Genomic DNA, 15,079 nt, shown 5'->3' on the forward strand with positions numbered 1-15,079 from the left:
CGTTCAACACACGCCGCTTGAATTTTGATTCTGTTCAGTGTGTAAGGCTGGAATATGTTGTTTGTTTTTTTGTTTTTTCATTGAATAACATACAAAGTCATACTGACATGAACAGTACCATTAATATTCATTCTCAAATTTCAGTCAACATGGGCCTAACATAAATTTAACAATGAGTACAAACATTTTGCAATAACACACCTAGCAATAAAGACTTTTAAGATGTCATACATATTTGGTTTTCAAATGGATTTAATGTTTTTTCGTACCGAAATAATTGTAATCTTTGTTAGCTTCAGCCGTTTATTTTAGGACTGATTTCTCTAGGGAAATATAATAAATGCCACAACTGATTGATTATATAGTACAGATAATATCACAAAATTATGGCCAATATAATAATGGAACCGCAGATGTTTTAAACGGTATTTACTTCCGATTAATCATGGCGATATAACTACGAGTGGTGGGTGTTCGTTATAGATGTTATATTGTTTTTAAAATGCGCTGTAATGCAGGATTTATTCAGTAAATGGTGAATATATGTAGATGTGACTGCCAAATAAGTGGACAAAGAAAGTCACAATTGCAATTGTTATGAACTAATGTCTCATAAGAAAGCAATCGTAGCTATTGAACACTTAAACTTACTCTTACTCAAATGTACACATAGGCTTCTTTTCCTTCGGTACCGTGACTCTCCATATGACTCATTTGCGCTAACGACGACACACTTTAAGTATAATATCAACCATTTGGGAAAATAAACTCGTTAATTGCAATGTAACTGTACTGTTTGATCTCCCCCTACCCCTCCCCCACTAAACTTTCAGGCAGTACCTCAGTTAAATTATTAAATATTGCATTTAGAGATTCCAAATTTAAAATATTATATTTTCGTTTCACTGAGTGTGCTTTTTTATGCTAAAAGTTACCTGTCATAGATTTTATAATGTGTCGTTGCTCTTGTATCTCTGGTGCTGCATACATTCATTTTCTTTCGCTTTGTTTCACGTTCGAAGCACTATGATCCATATCAGTCTGTTTGTTTACGTTATGAATATATATTATTTTGAAACTGCGATCATAAAGGCTGATAGAAAAGGTATTTATATTATCTGGCTGTTACAAGTACCAAAATTGATGTATTTAAATGAACACGCAAATAAATCATTTCATGACTTTAAATTAGCTTTATCTATTTGTAAAGTTGAAGGCACTTGTTTTTATACTTATATTAGGTTTCGCCTAGGCGCCATGTTGTATTGCACACCAATATTTGTGTTGGAAACGTCATAGATTCGACTGAAAAGTAAAAGAACTAGTCTCTACTTTTTCGACTGATTTAAGTCTGCTAACCTCATAAATGAAAATGTTCAACAACATGTCTTTTTATGGAATCATTGCATGGATATTTGATGATCTTTGTAATGTCAAGGAAAATTAATACTGCACTGAAAACTACCATGATGAGCGCTGCAGTCATAAACGCTGTTTTAGGCACAAGAGCCAAACCGACATCAAACGAAAGATACAAACGTCCATAACCATCACACCTTAAATATAAATACATTTACATGATTTAAATAATACTAGTCGTTGCTAAAGGCATTGCTAAACGCAACATGGTCATTGCCAGTCCTGTTACACTGGTGTTTTAAATCTCCATATCTAGGACTACCAATAGAAATGATTCAATGTCTTTTTCTACAAACCAGCCACTTTGGTTTTGTTAAAGAGACAGCTGCACGGATGGACAGTGTAAACTTCATTCAAGTCAGACTCGATACTTTAAGAACTGCATCTTTCTCTTTTATAACTAAGCCATTGGTTCTAAAACGCTCAGTGCAAAATTCCGATGCAAAGGTTTAACGTGATTCGACCGAAAATTAAAATTGGGACCTTCCGCATGATAAAGGGCTACTGAACCATTTATTTTTATAACAGGAACACGCTAAGCACACTAGTTTTGTTTTGGTATAACTCGTGTTGTATTCGCATTTTTTTGACATTTGTAGGAAAATATGGTTAGAGTAATTACGATTAACTAGCCTTTACTTTTCGAAACTCCAACGTTTTACACTCGAGAAACTAGGGTATGAGCTGTATGATTTATTTTTATCACTGGCCTTTATATTAAAGCACAATTTGACAGGGAGAAGAAATCCGTTCCTAGTTTATTGAATATAAATCCCATGTAAATTGGTTGTGTCTATGTATTGTTTGATAATAGAACAATTGAAGAGTAATACTTTGTTATCATAAACTGCATTATATTACACTGTGTTTAAAGGAGGAATATTATGAACTATTTCTTCTGTAGAGAAATAACTAAAAGACAATCACTTGGAAGCCAAGTAAATCTGTGAAGCCATGCATCGTTAGACAGTTTAAAAGAAAAACGAAATAATCGTAGAATAATGAGATGACATGTCAAAAAAAATGTCCTTACAATGTTAGGAATCGCAGCCAATTTTCTTTCGGATGTTCTGATATTATGGGTTATCAATGGGCGACCTAGAGTGAAGTTTTCCTTGAGAGCATGTTTCCCATATTTTTAAATTTTACACACGTTGTGTACGCTTTAGATACTTGAATGGTGAGATGTTAATGGTAACCAGTGAGAAACTCATATCTCACAATCAATTCACCATTCTTGTTCAGAATCTGTATGAATGCAAACCGAAAAATTCGATTTGCGTGATCTGTTATTTTACAACTCTCAAATATTGTCCAGCATCGAATAAGAAACGGAAATTATAACATATAAAATGCAATGTTAAATCTATTATGTTTCCATGTTATAGCACTTGATCTTGAATCTTAGTGGTTTTCAAGTAGACAACGTTGCAGATTTGAGGTAATTATACTGACACGATGTACTTACATGTATTGTTTTAAAAATAGAAAGCTTTGTAAAATAAATATACTTGACTACAGTAGCTACAGGAAATAGACCAGTATCGGTTAAATGGCGACTTCTTATTCACAGAAATGCCCAAAGTCTTTGTTGTGTTTGTTGATTGACAGGCATTGTAATCGCTATCGACTAATGGTATTAGCGAAAGCGTACACCTATTTATCACAAAAACAACACCCAACTTCGTCTACAGCTATTTATTTTCCGTTTTCTGGTCCTAATGGCTTATTTATTAAACAACTTGGTATATTGATTCTTCCAAAGAGAATACACAGTATTGCTTAAGCGGTTGCTAGGAACCGTTGACAGTTTACGGTGTTGCATTTGATATTGATGCCAAATAGGGTCAGACATATACACATTATTTTCGTATTTAATGTTAGACATTGGTTGTTTCGACAATAAAACTATCATCAACAGTTTAAATTAGAGGTCTATCGAAAACAGGCATTTAAAACGTGACAAAATGTCTTGCCGAAAATCGTTAGTGAAATTGAATCAGTTCACGCTTTGACTTTTAAATTCAGTTTAATTGAGAAACTGTAGGTGGCGGTGTTCTGTTAGAGTCATCATGTCTTCGCCTTTACGCGAAAGAGCGAAGACGCGAAAAGACGGCGGTGATCCCTTCGCGTCAACGTCTTCATCTCTTCGCTCCTTCGCCTTCTGAATTTCGTACATTAACTCCAGCCGAGTTCGTCCATTCGTCTTCGATTTGCGAAAACGCGTTACATGTAAGGGAAACAAACTCGGTATACAGTTGTACCAACTATGAGTACGGATTGTCTTTCATGTACTTAGCGGATCATATTAAGTGGCACCTTTACGCGGCAGTTATCAGCGTACGTTACGGTCGATTATACAGGGAGTCATTTTATGTAGAACAGACATTTATACACGAATATAGCTATAAACATTTCCTTTATACAGATTCCCTTCTGTGCAGTGACGTGTTTCTCTTAGGCTATAGCTTTTTTTTAACTGTGAATATTTCAGTCCTTTGTATATTGATTCGTGTGTTTTACATACTTATTCGATTTTCTTTCTATAATTTTCTACTTTCTTATCTCTATAATGATTTCCTGAATTAACTTTTTTCTTGATTTGAAATAATCTCTGAAATAAAGACAAAATAACTTCACTGCTATTTCTCGTTGCTTTTACCTTACATTTTCCGTCAAGCATTTCAATATAATGTCTGGTGACCCCTACGAAAGCTAATACCATTTCCTTGCAAGACTTTCGGTCATTAAATATATGATCAGTCAGCAAATCCATTTATGTGACTATCTAAAACTGAAGTTTTATAATGTAGAGACGATGCAATCCGGTGTTCATTCGTTTATTGTTTTGCATAAGCAGAATTGACTGTGTATAAGTCCAATATGTGAACTATAATCAACCTATATATCACTTAGCTTCTTTTTGCCTCTTTGTCAAGCTTTATTAAATTATTATTTATTAAAGTTGTATCCTGTTGAAACTTGGAAAAAAATGTGATTCCATTATCGCAGGCAGGTATATCGTCATTTGAGCAATTGTTTCTGTTATTGGCAATTGAAGATACAATGTTTTCTTATGTTTAGGAGCTTATAACAGGCGATCTTGATATCAGCCCTTGTGATTCAGTGATACGCTGGACAGAAATAGACATGTTATGATTAGATTGCATTTTAAGATTGAAACGAATTAGAAGAAAATTATTTTCCCTTAGATTGTAATGCAATAATCGCTGGGTGGCGTTGTATGTATACACGAAATGTTCGTGCGATAAGTTATTGAAGTCATTCAGCTTTGGGGAATCGATGCGGTCAGTTCGACTAAATTGATTATTTTCTTTATACGTGTACTTATGCAATAGATATGGCTGACTACGAGGACGATGAAAATTTATCATTGAAGGATTTGTTTAATGAAATTAAAAAGCAGCGTGTAGACGTACAGACATTACGAGACGAGGTAAGAGGAGCCAACGATAGTGTTGCAAGTGAGGTTAAAAAAACTGAAAAAAAGCTCCAAAAAAAAAGAAGGAAATTTGAGGGAAACAAAATTCAATTTGAATTTAATGAAAGAATTGGTGACATTGAAAAGCAATTGAGCTGGTCTGTTCTGCACGGAAAACTAGACTATTCTAACGAACTTTGTGCTGAAATCACTGATTTAGTGAAGAAAAGAAATAAGTTGATTAGAATAGCTGATTCTTCCACTGGCGGATGGGAAACTGTTCGACAGTATGAAACCAATCCTGTTGCTAGGGACTCGGACGATGAGAGTAAAATCCAGAAGGCTGAGAACAGGGCGCTCAAACGGAAGCGTCCAAGCGGTTGAGGCCGGGGTTCGAGCTCTTTGCCTTCTTCTAGTGGGGGTATCGGTGGTAACAGTCAGGCGTGGGGTGCAGGTGTGGCACCTAGACCATGGTTGCAACCGTCATTTGGGCGCGGAAAGTCGTTTCGTGGCCCCCACAACAACGGTAATTTCAACTACGCCCCAACAGTCGGTTTCGGTGGGATAGCAGCGCCAGGCCCATGTTTCGGATGTGGAGAGTTCAGTCACTTCCGGAGGAACTGTCCCAATGTTGCTCGGCCCGCAACCGTCACCGGAAGTCAACCAGATAGGAGGAAGTAGCAGTGGGTCCTCATACGCGGAGAGTAACAGAGAGTTTTTGAAAGATGAGTATGATTTTGACAGGTTCACACATGATTATTTTGAGTATGAGCAAGGGCAGAAAATTATCATTGTTAGGTGTACACTAAAAGAAAATCTACATTTTTGGAAAGCAATTGATGCAAGTGATTTTGTTATTGATATGATAGAAAATGGGTATAAAATTCCATTATATTCAAACCCTCCTAGATCATTTAGTAAGAATAACAAGTCCGCTATGTTAGAACCAGAATTTGTTTCTGAAGCAATACAGAATCTGTTAGACAGAAATTTGATAGAAAAATGTACTGAAATTCCTTATGTTGTAAAACCCTTTATTGTCTCTGTGCAAAGTTCCGGTAAGAAAAGACTAATTTTAGAGTTAAGAAATGTAAACAAACATATTTGGAAACAGTCCGTACGTAAGTATGATGATATAAAAGCAGTTTTGTCTTATTTAAAAAATGGATTTTTCATGTTTAAATTCGATTTGACAAGCGCATATCATTTCATAGAAATTTATAAACCTCATACACAGTATTTGGGTTTTTCCTGGAACTCTCAGTACTATATATTCAAGGTTTTGGCATTTGGGCTCTCCTCAGCCTGTGCAGCTTTCACAAAAGTATGCCGACCTCTAATAGCAAAATGGCGTAGTAAAGGAAAGCTAGTATCCATATTTTTAGACGATGGGTTTGGTTGTGCGTCCGAACATGCTATAACTCAGGATTTAGGCTTACAAGTTAAATCTGAAAATCTGATTTGTTATCATCGGGGTTCGTACCAAATGCAAAGAAATCAGTCTGGGTACCAGTGCAAAAGATGGAATATTTGGGTGTTATGCTTGATACTCTAACTGGTGTGATTTTTCTACCAGATCGTAGATTAGAGAATGTGTTAGGTACTATTTTAGAAAATTTTCAATGTTTGAAATCCACAGACGAGTTCCTGTCAGGAAATTGGCCAGTTTGGTTGGACAGATCGTATCTATGTCCATAGTTCTGGGACATATTTCTCAAATAATGACACGTTATTTATCTATGGATATTTTAGCTGCGTCGCATTGGGATGCCTATCTACATGTATCTGGAGAGAGCGTATAGCAATTGGAATTTTGGAAATCCAATTTAAAACTCCTTAATAGTACTGATTTGGTTAAGCAGGTTACATGCTCAAAACAAATGTGTTCTGACGCTAGCGATAGTGGTTACGGTGGCTATGAGGTTTCTACGATAAGTGGTGTGTTGCATGGGGAATGGAGAGTTATTGAAGCTGTACAGTCATCAACTTGATGCGAGCTCACCGCGGTGTATCGCGTGTTATTGTCACTTTGTCACGTGTTGGCAAATCAACGTGTCAAATGGTATTCAGATAATCAACGTGTTACCTCTATTGTTAAAAAGGGTCAATGAAAAGGGATCTCCAGGATATAGCTATTAGTATCTTCAAAGTTTGTATGAACAATTTCAATCTCGCTTGAATTAGAATGGATACCGAGATCTTAAAATGAAAGGGCAGACTACTTATCTAGAATAGTGGATTATGATGATTGGGGTGTCTTTGGACATAATTATTCAGAGGTTTGGCATATTGGATGTAGACTGGTTTGCAATAGAATACAATGCTAAATTGCTAGTATTTTTCTCTAGGTGTTGGAATCCGTCTTCAACAGGGACGGACCCTTTTTCTGAGTCATGGTTCGGAAGGTTCGGCTTATTTGTTCCCCCCAATTTGCATGATTTTAAGAGTCATACGCACACTAGAAATTGATCGAGTAAAGGGAGTTTTGGTAGTTCCCTATTGGAAGTCAGCAATGTTTTGGCCATTATTGTGTCCAAATGGGATATTCATATCAAATATTGTTGATATGATTGATTTGCCAACACAACGATATTTCTATGTAGCATGTAAAAACGGAAAGGGCATTTTTGGGAATGCAGATCTTAAATTTAGAATGTTAGCTTTGTTGATTGATTTTAAGGGAGTATTCTGTAGATGAAAACTAATATGGATTGTTATAACCTCCCTTTGCATAAATGTACAAAAGCGGCTTCGCTGAGCTAAAGCGGCTTCGCCTTGAGAGACATTCATAGGCGGCTTCGCCAGCAATGAATGAATTGTAGTACACGGTTGCTTCACCAGTACAGTTATATTATATTGAAACATGTTGTTATCGAGCATTTCAATGATGTTAATATATGTTTACAATGTATGTTTTCGAAGAGCTTTTTTACTTACATTTGTTAATATTTGCATACCATCTGGGAACAATATTAATGTTATTTTCCTCCCAGATACCATTCATTATTGGATGTTTAATTGTTTTTTCTTATACGTTTATTTTTGCAGACACACAAAGATGACATAGATGCTTTACCGGAAGTCTTGGTGGGCAAGGTGGATCTTCTCCCGGAACTGCTGCTAAAGTCCAGGGCGCTGAATACTAGCCGTAAATACGAAAACAGTTTCATACGTTGGAAAAAGTGGGCTTTAACTAACGGTTTAGGGAGAGGGGATATTTTCCTGCTAAGGCTTTCAATGTTGCAATATATTTGTGTTCTTTGATTCAAAGTGCTAAAAGTGCAAGTCCAGTCTTGTCTGCTTTTAATGCTTTAAAATGGTATGACGATTTGTATGATTTGGAGTCTCCAACAAATTCAAAATTGGTAACAAATGTTTCAGAAGCTGGTAAGCGTATTTTGGCAAAGCCAACTGTTAAAAAAGAGCCGATTACCTCGGACATTCTTCTATTTATGTATAAAAGAATCTACGAGTATCGCAATTTAAAAAGTCAAAGGATCATTTGCGCGTGTTTATTGGCATTTGCCGGTTTCATGCGTAGTTCAGAACTTCTTAACATTAAACTATTCGATATTCAAATTTATGAAACTTTTATGACAATTTTCATAGGAAGCAGTAAGACAGACAGATATAAGAGATGCTTCGTGGATAACCATTGCTAGAACTGGTTCTTGTATATGTCATGCGTCTAATGTTGAACAGTTTATTCAGTGGGGGTGAATTCAGTGAAAATGATTTTTTATTTTCCAATTTGTGTAAGACTAAGAATGGATATAAAATGAGGAAAGCTAACAAGGCGATGTCCTATACGAACTTAAAGGATGAATTTATTCGAACACTTGCTCCTCATGTTGATGACATTAAAAAGTATTGTCTACACTCTTTGAGATCTGGGGGAGCTACATGTGCCTCCAATAATGGCGTCAAGGACAGACAATTTCCTGACAGAAATACTCCGGGATAACCCAAATGTCAAATTTACATCATAAAATGTACACAGTCTATTTCACTCTCCAGCAAAGGGAATTACATGTACAAAATCATCAGACGCACACTTACTATATGATCTTGGTTCCTTGCTCAAATTATATAATTTTTTATGTAGGTCGACATCTATTGAAGTAGCTTTAACTTTAGGTAAACTTATTTCAATCCTTAAAACAACTGTGTTGTGCCCTAAGGGCTTGGAATCTTTCGAATCTTAAAGCTTAAAATATGTCTACGGTAATGTTTTAAAAAAAGTTTATTATTAGACCTTGCTCAGTCTTTAGGCGAACATTGAAGAACAGTTTTATTCAAATAGAAGCTGGAAACTCCAGAAATGATTTGATTAAAAAATGTTTTAATGGTTGAAATGAAGATCAAATGAATAAGCACCTAACGATATTAAATTTAGCTTTGTAAAATAACTTAAAATATGAAAATTAAATTCGTATCTAGAAATATTATTTTGCAGTACAAAACGGCAACCGATTTTGTTTATAGAACCTGCGGGGAGATTTAGGACAGCACAAGAAAAAACGATTAGGTGAGGAACCAAACAAATGTGTTGTATGTGACTAGGGAAAATGTTTCCAGGGCGTCACATGAATTGAATATTTAGCGAAAAGATCAAACTGAGTAGTGCCACGTCTGCGATACGTGCGGAAAAGCCATTTTGAAAGAACGTTGAACTGAAACATAAAATAAACACACCTAGTGTCTATATCGCATATATTCACTATCAGCGTTGTTTTTGGAGTTGTGTGCTCTTGTTCAATGTTTCTAGGTTATGATTTTTGTTTTCGTGTTCCCTGTCTTTGGCGTTTACCCTGTGCCATTAAACGGGGTTTATGTTTTAACGTTTGGCGACTGAGCTTGTTTCTGTAGTTTTTCATATAAGTAACATAACTTAAAATAAGTTAAAATAAAATTTATTGATGTACAAGCCCTCTGGCCCAAATAAATCATAAAATGGAAGGCCCAACATCCACCCCTACTCAGTCCAACATCCCTTAAAAATATACTGGGGGAAACACTGAACATAGCATATCATTTATTGTAGTACACGGCCTCTGACTCAAAATAGAAATATCAGAGAATTACTCAAAAGCGGTGACAAAGTTGTGCTGTTATAAGTAGTATAAATGCTAATTAGTATAGTACAAAATATATCTCTATGATGGAAACTATTGATCACGAATGAATATCTCCCTAATAGCAAAAGCCTTTACACTATATTTTACAATATATATTACACTTATTGTATGCCTATTGTAGTCTGATGTGACATGCCAAAAAACAGTGTAAAACTGTTGCATAAAAAGGTACATTTTTAAATCGACAGGTGGCTTAGTCAAATGTCCGGCTTCTGGGCGTATCCCTGTATTCTTTATTGTATTTCGCAATATTGATTATTATAAAGCACTTTTTAAACATTAACATTGTTTGATAATTCCATGATTAACCAGTAATTTCTAGTTTCTGTAATAACCGTTTTTGACAATGGCTATTTAAGGTTTAAGAAATATGTGATTTATCACAACGTGCCCAATTCCTGCTATTAAAAGTTGAACATATATAATTGTCTTAAAAACAGAAAACGACTTCGAGTTCAAAATGTTTATTAATGTGACACTCTTATTCAACATCAATGCATACATATGTATAACAAGCATAAAGTTTGACTGATAAACCTTATACTACTTACTAAATGATGAATTATGGAAATATTTACTACTGATAACAAGATTGTTACCGTGAATTTAATAGCAGAAAGCCCAAATCATTAAATGATTGGTGAATGCTAAAAGATGTACTGTGATCTATTCCAGTCTCATAAGATGGTAATACTGTGTTTTATGCTCATTCCTTTCACATTAAATTCGCTATCCTTCCTAAAAACAATTGTTTTTGACATTTGTTCATCCTTTTTGGAATATTAAAACAATATTATTAATTGTGGCAAATCTTATTTGGGAAAAGGCGAGCATCTTTAATAAAGGCAAACTTAAAACGGCTAAATAAACAATGTAGTAAGTACAATACATAATTACAAGCATAACATTTACTTTTCTTCTATATTTTACCCAAAATCAAAACAACCCATCGATAATTTCCATAGGCCTTTTACAAAGTAGCGCATGCGGTTTATGTGTAAATGAATGATGCCTTATTAAAACGTGCCTTTTGTTTGCGATTAAGTTTAACACGGAATTTGGTTAAATTAAATACTCATGGCAATAAAACAAGTATTAATATTCGTTCTGTGCACAAGATAAATATTCTTTAAACATACAAAATCCTTGTTTATACTGATCACATCGAGCAAACAATGAACGGGTAAACCCGGGCGCACCTGATACTCGTGTCCTTGTTTAAAAGTAACGAGGAAGTTAAAACATACTTCTAAAATAGGTGTAAAAGGAAAACATCATGAAACTTGATACAGTATGTTCAGTTAACTATAATTTTTAAACTAAGGCCAAATACAATTAAAAAAATATTACATTCTCAGGCGGAGCCGCATTTGCTTTTAAACTTAGCTTTATGTTTTAAATTCAAAAATAAATTTATAATGTTGTTATTCTTGTTCGTGTTGTTATTGTCTCCTTCAGTCGCCTACAATGTAATATTTTATATTTTTGAGACAATCCTATACTGTCCAAACTCATCTGTATAATATTAAATATTGAGTTTTGATAATCATTGTTAATAATTTTAAACACTGATAGCATGTTCAATATATGAGTATAAAGTATAAAGATGAAAAATCATTCATTTAGAACATGAGATGTTTGAAAACATTCGGCCCCCTGAGCGCCGCTGTGTGTGAATTATTTGCACTAAGGTGTTTTAAAAAGAAATGCATTGGCAATGACTTTGACCTTAACGTTGACATACTCACCTCACCCAAGACCACAATATGCGTCATGTTTAGGTACAGTCTAACTGAGAAATACAATGGTCCTAGGTTTAGCGATTCTAGAGATTTTGCGAAGACAAAGATGTCATAATGACATTAGCTGTGACCCTGATGTATGAAACCAAAAGGAATATTGGTTTTGTATTGCTCACTTTCAGCCGCATTTGGTGGTTAATGGGTCGGTAGATTGCCCTTTGCAGTGTTAATCAACTGGTCAAGAGCAATCTACCACTGAAGAGTTATGGTCCTAATTCAAAACACTCTGAAGTTGTTGTTTCATGACATTTCGTCAAACCGTTCTCGAACTATAGAGCGGACATAACATTTGTCTTAGTACCGACCTTTCGACATTTGGGACCCTGTTTGTCAAATCTTCGAACGAAAGGTGGCAAACAATTCAGAACAAAGAAATTAGATAAAACGCTACCTTATGTAACTCGAATATGTGCCAGACAACTAGAGGTTTATATTTGCATTGGCCTTAATGGAGGTTATTTGTTTTTGAAGACGGTCGAAGAATTTCTTGGGTTATTGTAAGTTTGAATCCGAATGTGAATACGTTTTCTTAAATATCAACCATTGAAAAGTATATATTTTGTGCATTTTGAAAAATATTTTCACTAAATCTTTAAAAAGCCATTTGACAAGAATTAAATGATATTAATTGAGTTAAATCCTATGCAGACTTCCAGATTTTGCTCGTACAGCATGTTTATAATCTTAATAAATATATAAAAAAACAATGGTGATCATCTGTGGACATTAAATAGTGGTTCATCTTTGGATTAATGTCTGATTTATTGTTTCATCTTGAATAGATATTGAGTATATGCTAAAGAAAAACCATTCAAAATGGAATATCGAAATTACTCCATTCCAGAACTGGAACTTTATAGACGGGAAATGTTGAAGCAATTTTTGCCTGCTATATGTATCATGGCAGTACTCGGAACGTTCGGAATCGTTGGAAATATCGTTGCCATCATTTTCTACACCAGAGAATGCAAGAGAAATACGACCACTACACTTATATCGTTTCTAGCGATTATGGACACATTTGTTTGCATTTTAATCATACCGAACATTGTTGAAATGGCCATGAACGTTTCTAATGATCAAAGAGTAGTATGCAAAATTGTGCATGCCCTTGGAATAGGCTCAATTGGATCTTCTGTCTTCTCACTCATGTTGATAGCAATTGACAGACATAAGAAATGTTGCCGTCCGTTTAAAGCACAACTAACACAGAAATTTGTCAAGAATGCAATAATTGGAACAGTTTTCGTATTCTTTTGTTCTGGACTTCGAAATCTGTTCATCTTTGATACGATTCCAGTTGAAGTTGAGCAAGATTCTGGAGAACTACTCAATGGAACCTATTGCACTGCCAGCGATCAGTCGCACTGTAAAACAATTGGTTTTGTTTTTATTACGATAGATCTTGTTATTGTCATGGTTGTTTGGATATCCATCATAATTTGTTACTCTTTGATAATTGTTCGCGTGGTCAAACTACGACGGAAACGCAATCGAAAGGCCGAACAGAATGTTAGAAAAGCGGAGGATGAAAAGACAAAGTCTGGTAATGAACTTAGGTTACAAAATTTAACTGAGACCGTCGATCGTTCAATAGATAAAATATGCACGAACACTTACATCGACGACGCAGAGTTAAATAGCATTCGAATGAAAGACAATATTACCCTTAAATCATCATCACAGGAATTTGGTGATGTAGGTCATTTGGCAACCTTGGACAAGAACACCCCAGAGTTGAGCGATTCTGTCACCAAAGAGCCAGTGTCGATGTCAGAAACAGTTGAACCTGAAAATGAATCGAACATGCAACAACCGCAATCAAATATAAAAATGCAAAAATGGTCAAAACAATCGTCAAATACCACATCGGGAATAAGTTCTAGGGAGTTACGCTTGACGTTCATGATGCTGACTGTTTCAATCGTGTTCATTCTTTGCTTCTTGCCTTACTTTGGCATCCGTATTATGGCGAGATTCGTTCTCAATACTGGAGAAGAGTTTGAACTTGGTCTTCTTAATCAGATTGCATTAAGATTGCCTTACTTGAACAGTGTTTTCAATCCTTTCATATATTTGCTCTTTAACAGGGAATTCAGAGCTTTCGTTTGGACTCCAATTAGGATTTGTATCTCAAAGTTGCAACCTGAAACGATGCATGTCTAGATAACCTGTTTCGATTATCGTTTTTTTTCTCTTTCAAATGTTGGGTTTTGAAGGATAAAGAGGGAATACTTAGGTTGTTCATTAACCCATGGAGTTGTATCAGTTCGAGAATCTGACATAAAGTCAATCTCGCAGGAGATCACATGTCAAGTGGTATACCAAACTTAATGCAGGCAGCAGGAATTATAATTTGTAGGTACGACTGTGCACAGTACATTGACTGTTTTAATCATTCTATGCATTATTTTATCAATGAAGTTATTTCTCTTTTCACTTGTTTTTTTATCCTCATGTGTCAATATTGATATTAATCTTAGCTTTCTATAATCACAATTATCAACTTCTTCATTTACAATGGTAACTTAAGCAGTTAAACACGAAACTGTTTCTGACCTTGTATACAATAACTTTGCAAAATGGAGTAAATAATATTCAGTTTGTATCATTTGATACTCTGCGAAATTTAATATTTCCATACAATATACAATACAGGATATTGCTCTAGATGTGTCTGCGATCTTGACGCTTAACATGTTCGTTGCATCCATATGCAAGTTCGTAGCGCATCCAGCAGATGAACTATGTATGTTAAGTTAATTTGTGTGGCGAATCGTCGATTGAATAAATATTCAAATGGTTACAGTTTAATGTTTAATGCATTGTCATGTATGACACACGCTGTTCTGGCTCCATATCCGCTATCATCATGATTCTAATTGTGATACTCAACCTCTTGGTTTGATATCAAAATTGCTAGCAGATGAGTTCTAGCGGTGGCAATTTTACTGTTTAAATCATTTTTCAAAATAGTGACTTTGGAAGCACATATAACATCAAAAGCTATAAACCGCAATCTCGGTTTGATTAAGACTGTTCTTTGGCAATAATGCGATGTGCAACACTGTCAATGCCCTCTTGCTACAGAATATAAATAACTTTATTGCATTTTAAGCCTAACATTTATTGTTATTAACACCTTTTGTTTAACACGAAATAGGAACATGGTTTTTGCAATATTCCAACCTATATCTGAACTCGGACGGAAGACGTAAGTAAGAGTTCAGTGTCGTTATGGCCCTTACAGTATGCCCTAAAAGGGTGCATATTCGAAT

Source organism: Mya arenaria, chromosome 5 (genome assembly GCF_026914265.1).
Source record: "Mya arenaria isolate MELC-2E11 chromosome 5, ASM2691426v1".
Classification (NCBI taxonomy): domain Eukaryota; kingdom Metazoa; phylum Mollusca; class Bivalvia; order Myida; family Myidae; genus Mya; species Mya arenaria.